This window comes from Lissotriton helveticus, chromosome 8 (genome assembly GCF_964261635.1).
Source record: "Lissotriton helveticus chromosome 8, aLisHel1.1, whole genome shotgun sequence".
Taxonomy (NCBI): Eukaryota; Metazoa; Chordata; class Amphibia; order Caudata; family Salamandridae; genus Lissotriton; species Lissotriton helveticus.
The window spans coordinates 51,255,133-51,262,632 of record NC_136069.1 but is presented as its reverse complement, the minus strand read 5'-3'; the positions used below and the strand labels follow the sequence as shown (position 1 = coordinate 51,262,632).

The 7,500-nt window shown below is 40.2% G+C and overlaps 1 non-coding gene across 1 annotated transcript; it reads right to left on the bottom strand.

Moving 5' to 3' along the window:
* Positions 1–4,231: 4,231 nt before the first annotated feature.
* Positions 4,232–4,304, bottom strand: TRNAF-GAA (transfer RNA phenylalanine (anticodon GAA)). Its single transcript has one exon. It is a non-coding gene; the product is annotated as a tRNA-Phe (tRNA).
* Positions 4,305–7,500: the final 3,196 nt, after the last annotated feature.

The window sequence follows — 7,500 nt, the reverse complement described above, 5'->3', positions numbered from 1 at the left end:
GTGGAAGCAAGTTTAGAATGAGGACAGAAAGCAAAGTCTATGTTAAATTACTTGTGTTGTATATCAGTTGGAAAAAATTTGATGAATAGAGAAAAAAGTACTGCAGCTGATTCCAAGACCTCTTTTGTCAGAAGCAAGGAACCTCTCAACTGTGCCGAATCCCGGGATTGAACCAGGCACCTTCAGATCTTCAGTCTAACGCTCTCCCAACTGAGCTATTTCGGCCTGCTGCTATGTGTGGTCTTCATACTTTGATTTGAACCATTCAATAAACTAGATGCATGACCTGGATATTTACCCTTATATGTTAGAGATATGTTTTAAGGAGTCCTGTATCATTCAGCAGTTAACTTGTGCAATGGGTAAATAGCGTTTTTGGGATCCGGGTTAGGTAGCGTTTTTTTAACTCGGAATGGACTAGCACTATATTACCCAGACGTATGTGGCCTGAGTAGGTAAGCAATGTCATCTGACTACTGACATCTGTGTTCAAGGGGAAGTTGAAGGTAAGGCAGACAAGAGTTTACATTACAAAAAAGCATGAAATGGGAAACATTCATAGTCTAACCTGAAGGCAAGAAGTGTGGAAGCAAGTTTAGAAGGAGGACAGAAAGCAAAGTCTATGTTAAATTACTTTTGTTGTATATCAGTTGGAAAAAATTTGATGAATAGAGAAAAAAGAACTGCAGCAGATTCCAAGACCTCTTTTGTCAGAAGCAAGCAACCTCTCAACTGTGCCGAAACCCGGGATTGAACCAGGGACCTTCAGATCTTCAGTCTAACGCTCTCCAAACTGAGCTATTTCGGCCTGCTGCTACCTGAGGTCTTCATACTTTGATTTGAACCATTCAACAAACTAGATGCATGACCTGGATATTTACCCTTATATGTTAGAGATATGTTTTAAGGAGTCCTTTATCATTCAGCAGTTAACTTGTGCAATGGGTAAATAGCGTTTTTGTGATCCGGGTTAGGTAGCGTTTTTTTAACTCTGAATGGACTAGCACTATATTACCCAGACGTATGTGGCCTGAGTAGGTAAGCAACGTCATCTGACCACTGACATCTGTGTTCAAGGGGAAGTTGAAGGTAATGCAGACAAGAGTTTACATTACAAAAAAGCCTGAAATGGGAAACATTCATAGTCTAACCTGAAGGCAAGAAATGTGGAAGCAAGTTTAGAATGAGGACAGAAAGCAAAGTCTATGTTAAATTACTTGTGTTGTATATCAGTTGGAAAAAATTTGATGAATAGAGAAAAAGTACTGCAGCTGATTCCAAGACCTCTTCTGTCAGAAGCAAGGAACCTCTCAACTGTGCCGAAACCCGGGATTGAACCAGGCACCTTCAGATCTTCAGTCTAACGCTCTCCCAACTGAACTATTTCGGCCTGCTGCTATCTGTGGTCTTCATACTTTGATTTGAACCATTCAACAAACTAGATGCATGACCTGGATATTTACCCTGATATGTTAGAGATATGTTTTAAGGAGTCCTGTATCATTCAGCAGTTAACTTGTGCAATGGGTAAATAGCGTTTTTGGGATCCGGGTTAGGTAGCGTTTTTTTAACTCGGAATGGACTAGCACTATATTACCCAGACGTATGTGGCCTGAGTAGGTAAGCAACGTCATCTGACTACTGACATCTGTGTTCAAGGGGAAGTTGAAGGTAATGCAGACAAGAGTTTACATTACAAAAAAGCATGAAATGGGAAACATTCATAGTCTAACCTGAAGGCAAGAAATGTGGAAGCAAGTTTAGAAGGAGGACACAAAGCAAAGTCTATGTTAAATTGCTTGTGTTGTATATCAGTTGGATAGAATTTGATGAATAGAGAAAAAAGTACTACAGCTGATTCCAAGACCTATTTTGTTAGAAACAAGGAACCTCTCAACTGTGCCGAAACCCGGGATTGAACCAGGGACCTTTAGATCTTCAGTATAACGCTCTCCCAACTGAGCTATTTCGGCCTACTGCTAGCTGTGGTCTTCATACTTTGATTTGAACCATTCAACAAACAAGATGCATGACCTGGATATTTACCCTTATATGTTAGAGATATGTTTTAAGGAGTCCTGTATCAGTCAGCAGTTAACTTGTGCAATGGGTAAATAGCGTTTTTGGGATCCGGGTTAGGTAGCGTTTTTTTAACTCTGAATGGACTAGCACTATATTACCCAGACGTATTTGGCCTGAGTAGGTAAGCAATGTCATCTGACTACTGACATCTGTGTTCAAGGGGAAGTTGAAGGTAAGGCAGACAAGAGGTTACTTTACAAAAAAGCATGAAATGGGAAACATTCATAGTCTAACCTGAAGGCAAGAAATGTGGAAGCAAGTTTAGAATGAGGACAGAAAGCAAAGTCTATGTTAAATTACTTGTGTTGTATATCAGTTGGAAAAAATTTGATGAATAGAGAAAAAAGTACTGCAGCTGATTCCAAGACCTCTTTTGTCAGAAGCAAGGAACCTCTCAACTGTGCCGAATCCCGGGATTGAACCAGGCACCTTCAGATCTTCAGTCTAACGCTCTCCCAACTGAGCTATTTCGGCCTGCTGCTATGTGTGGTCTTCATACTTTGATTTGAACCATTCAATAAACTAGATGCGTGACCTGGATATTTACCCTTATATGTTAGAGATATGTTTTAAGGAGTCCTGTATCATTCAGCAGTTAACTTGTGCAATGGGTAAATAGCGTTTTTGGGATCCGGGTTAGGTAGCGTTTTTTTAACTCGGAATGGACTAGCACTATATTACCCAGACGTATGTGGCCTGAGTAGGTAAGCAATGTCATCTGACTACTGACATCTGTGTTCAAGGGGAAGTTGAAGGTAAGGCAGACAAGAGTTTACATTACAAAAAAGCATGAAATGGGAAACATTCATAGTCTAACCTGAAGGCAAGAAGTGTGGAAGCAAGTTTAGAAGGAGGACAGAAAGCAAAGTCTATGTTAAATTACTTTTGTTGTATATCAGTTGGAAAAAATTTGATGAATAGAGAAAAAAGTACTGCAGCAGATTCCAAGACCTCTTTTGTCAGAAGCAAGCAACCTCTCAACTGTGCCGAAACCCGGGATTGAACCAGGGACCTTCAGATCTTCAGTCTAACGCTCTCCAAACTGAGCTATTTCGGCCTGCTGCTACCTGAGGTCTTCATACTTTGATTTGAACCATTCAACAAACTAGATGCATGACCTGGATATTTACCCTTATATGTTAGAGATATGTTTTAAGGAGTCCTTTATCATTCAGCAGTTAACTTGTGCAATGGGTAAATAGCGTTTTTGTGATCCGGGTTAGGTAGCGTTTTTTTAACTCTGAATGGACTAGCACTATATTACCCAGACGTATGTGGCCTGAGTAGGTAAGCAACGTCATCTGACCACTGACATCTGTGTTCAAGGGGAAGTTGAAGGTAATGCAGACAAGAGTTTACATTACAAAAAAGCCTGAAATGGGAAACATTCATAGTCTAACCTGAAGGCAAGAAATGTGGAAGCAAGTTTAGAATGAGGACAGAAAGCAAAGTCTATGTTAAATTACTTGTGTTGTATATCAGTTGGAAAAAATTTGATGAATAGAGAAAAAGTACTGCAGCTGATTCCAAGACCTCTTCTGTCAGAAGCAAGGAACCTCTCAACTGTGCCGAAACCCGGGATTGAACCAGGCACCTTCAGATCTTCAGTCTAACGCTCTCCCAACTGAACTATTTCGGCCTGCTGCTATCTGTGGTCTTCATACTTTGATTTGAACCATTCAACAAACTAGATGCATGACCTGGATATTTACCCTGATATGTTAGAGATATGTTTTAAGGAGTCCTGTATCATTCAGCAGTTAACTTGTGCAATGGGTAAATAGCGTTTTTGGGATCCGGGTTAGGTAGCGTTTTTTTAACTCGGAATGGACTAGCACTATATTACCCAGACGTATGTGGCCTGAGTAGGTAAGCAACGTCATCTGACTACTGACATCTGTGTTCAAGGGGAAGTTGAAGGTAATGCAGACAAGAGTTTACATTACAAAAAAGCATGAAATGGGAAACATTCATAGTCTAACCTGAAGGCAAGAAATGTGGAAGCAAGTTTAGAAGGAGGACACAAAGCAAAGTCTATGTTAAATTGCTTGTGTTGTATATCAGTTGGATAGAATTTGATGAATAGAGAAAAAAGTACTACAGCTGATTCCAAGACCTATTTTGTTAGAAGCAAGGAACCTCTCAACTGTGCCGAAACCCGGGATTGAACCAGGGACCTTTAGATCTTCAGTCTAACGCTCTCCCAACTGAGCTATTTCGGCCTACTGCTAGCTGTGGTCTTCATACTTTGATTTAAACCATTCAACAAACAAGATGCATGACCTGGATATTTACCCTTATATGTTAGAGATATGTTTTAAGGAGTCCTGTATCAGTCAGCAGTTAACTTGTGCAATGGGTAAATAGCGTTTTTGGGATCCGGGTTAGGTAGCGTTTTTTTAACTCTGAATGGACTAGCACTATATTACCCAGACGTATTTGGCCTGAGTAGGTAAGCAATGTCATCTGACTACTGACATCTGTGTTCAAGGGGAAGTTGAAGGTAAGGCAGACAAGAGGTTACTTTACAAAAAAGCATGAAATGGGAAACATTCATAGTCTAACCTGAAGGCAAGAAATGTGGAAGCAAGTTTAGAATGAGGACAGAAAGCAAAGTCTATGTTAAATTACTTGTGTTGTATATCAGTTGGAAAAAAATTTGATGAATAGAGAAAAAAGTATTGCAGCTGATTCCAAGACCTCTTTTGTCAGAAGCAAGGAACCTCTCAACTGTGCCGAAACCCGGGATTGAACCAGGCACCTTCAGATCTTCAGTCTAACGCTCTCCCAAATGAGCTATTTCGGGCTGCTGCTATCTGTCGTCTTCATACTTTGATTTGAACCATTCAATAAACTAGATGCATGACCTGGATATTTACCCTTATATGTTAGAGATATGTTTTAAGGAGTCCTGTATCATTCAGCAGTTAACTTGTGCAATGGGTAAATAGCGTTTTTGGGATCCGGGTTAGGTAGCGTTTTTTTAACTCGGAATGGACTAGCACTATATTACCCAGACGTATGTGGCCTGAGTAGGTAAGCAACGTCATCTGACTACTGACATCTGTGTTCAAGGGGAAGTTGAAGGTAATGCAGACAAGAGTTTACATTACAAAAAAGCATGAAATGGGAAACATTCATAGTCTAACATGAAGGCAAGAAATGTGGAAGCAAGTTTAGAAGGAGGACACAAAGCAAAGTCTATGTTAAATTGCTTGTGTTGTATATCAGTTGGAAAGAATTTGATGAATAGAGAAAAAAGTACTACAGCTGATTCCAAGACCTATTTTGTTAGAAGAAAGGAACCTCTCAACTGTGCCGAAACACAGGATTGAACCAGGGACCTTTAGATCTTCAGTCTAACGCTCTCCCAACTGAGCTATTTCGGCCTGCTGCTAGCTGTGGTCTTCATACTTTGATTTGAACCATTCAACAAACAAGATGCATGACCTGGATATTTACCCTTATATGTTAGAGATATGTTTTAAGGAGTCCTGTATCATTCAGCAGTTAACTTGTGCAATGGGTAAATAGAGTTTTGGGATCCGGGTTAGGTAGCGTTTTTTTAACTCTGAATGGACTAGCACTATATTACCCAGACGTATTTGGCCTGAGTAGGTAAGCAATGTCATCTGACTACTGACATCTGTGTTCAAGGGGAAGTTGAAGGTAAGGCAGACAAGAGGTTACTTTACAAAAAAGCATGAAATGGGAAACATTCATAGTCTAACCTGAAGGCAAGAAATGTGGAAGCAAGCTTAGAATGAGGACAGAAAGCAAAGTCTATGTTAAATTGCTTGTGTTGTATATCAGTTGGAAAAAATTTGATGGATAGAGAAAAAAGTACTGCAGCAGATTCCAAGACCTCTTTTGTCTGAAGCAAGGAACCTCTCAACTGTGCCGAAACCCGGGATTGAACCAGGGACCTTCAGATGTTCAGTCTAACGCTCTCCCAACTGAGCTATTTCGGCCTGCTGCTAGCTGAGGTCTTCATACTTTGATTTGAACCATTCAACAAACTAGATGCATGACCTGGATATTTACCCTTATATGTTAGAGATATGTTTTAAGGAGTCCTGTATCATTCAGCAGTTAACTTGTGCAATGGGTAAATAGCGTTTTTGGGATCCGGGTTAGGTAGCGTTTTTTTAACTCGGAATGGACTAGCACTATATTACCCAGACGTATGTGGCCTGAGTAGGTAAGCAACGTCATCTGACTACTGGCATCTGTGTTCAAGGGGAAGTTGAAGGTAATGCAGACAAGAGTTTACATTACAAAAAAGCATGAAATGGGAAACATTCATAGTCTAACCTGAAGGCAAGAAATGTGGAAGCAAGTTTAGAAGGAGGACACAAAGCAAAGTCTATGTTAAATTGCTTGTGTTGTATATCAGTTGGAAAGAATTTGATGAATAGAGAAAAAAGTACTACAGCTGATTCCAAGACCTATTTTGTTAGAAGCAAGGAACCTCTCAACTGTGCCGAAACCCAGGATTGAACCAGGGACCTTTAGATCTTCAGTCTAACGCTCTCCCAACTGAGCCATTTCAGCCTACTGCTAGCTGTGGTCTTCATACTTTGATTTGAACCATTCAACAAAAAAGATGCATGACCTGGATATTTACCCTTATATGTTAGAGATATGTTTTAAGGAGTCCTGTATCATTCAGCAGTTAACTTGTGCAATGGGTAAATAGCGTTTTTGGGATCCGGGTTAGGTAGCGTTTTTTTAACTCTGAATGGACTAGCACTATATTACCCAGACGTATTTGGCCTGAGTAGGTAAGCAATGTCATCTGACTACTGACATCTGTGTTCAAGGGGAAGTTGAAGGTAAGGCAGACAAGAGGTTACTTTACAAAAAAGCATGAAATGGGAAACATTCATAGTCTAACCTGAAGGCAAGAAGTGTGGAAGCAAGTTTAGAATGAGGACAGAAAGCAAAGTCTATGTTAAATTACTTGTGTTGTATATCAGTTGGAAAAAATTTGATGAATAGAGAAAAAAGTACTGCAGCAGATTCCAAGACCTCTTTTGTCAGAAGCAAGCAACCTCTCAACTGTGCCGAAACCCGGGATTGAACCAGGGACCTTCAGATCTTCAGTCTAACGCTCTCCAAACTGAGCTATTTCGGCCTGCTGCTACCTGAGGTCTTCATACTTTCATTTGAACCATTCAACAAACTAGATGCATGACCTGGATATTTACCCTTATATGTTAGAGATATGTTTTAAGGAGTCCTTTATCATTCAGCAGTTAACTTGTGCAATGGGTAAATAGCGTTTTTGTGATCCGGGTTAGGTAGCGTTTTTTTAACTCTGAATGGACTAGCACTATATTACCCAGACGTATGTGGCCTGAGTAGGTAAGCAACGTCATCTGACCACTGACATCTGTGTTCAAGGGGAAGTTGAAG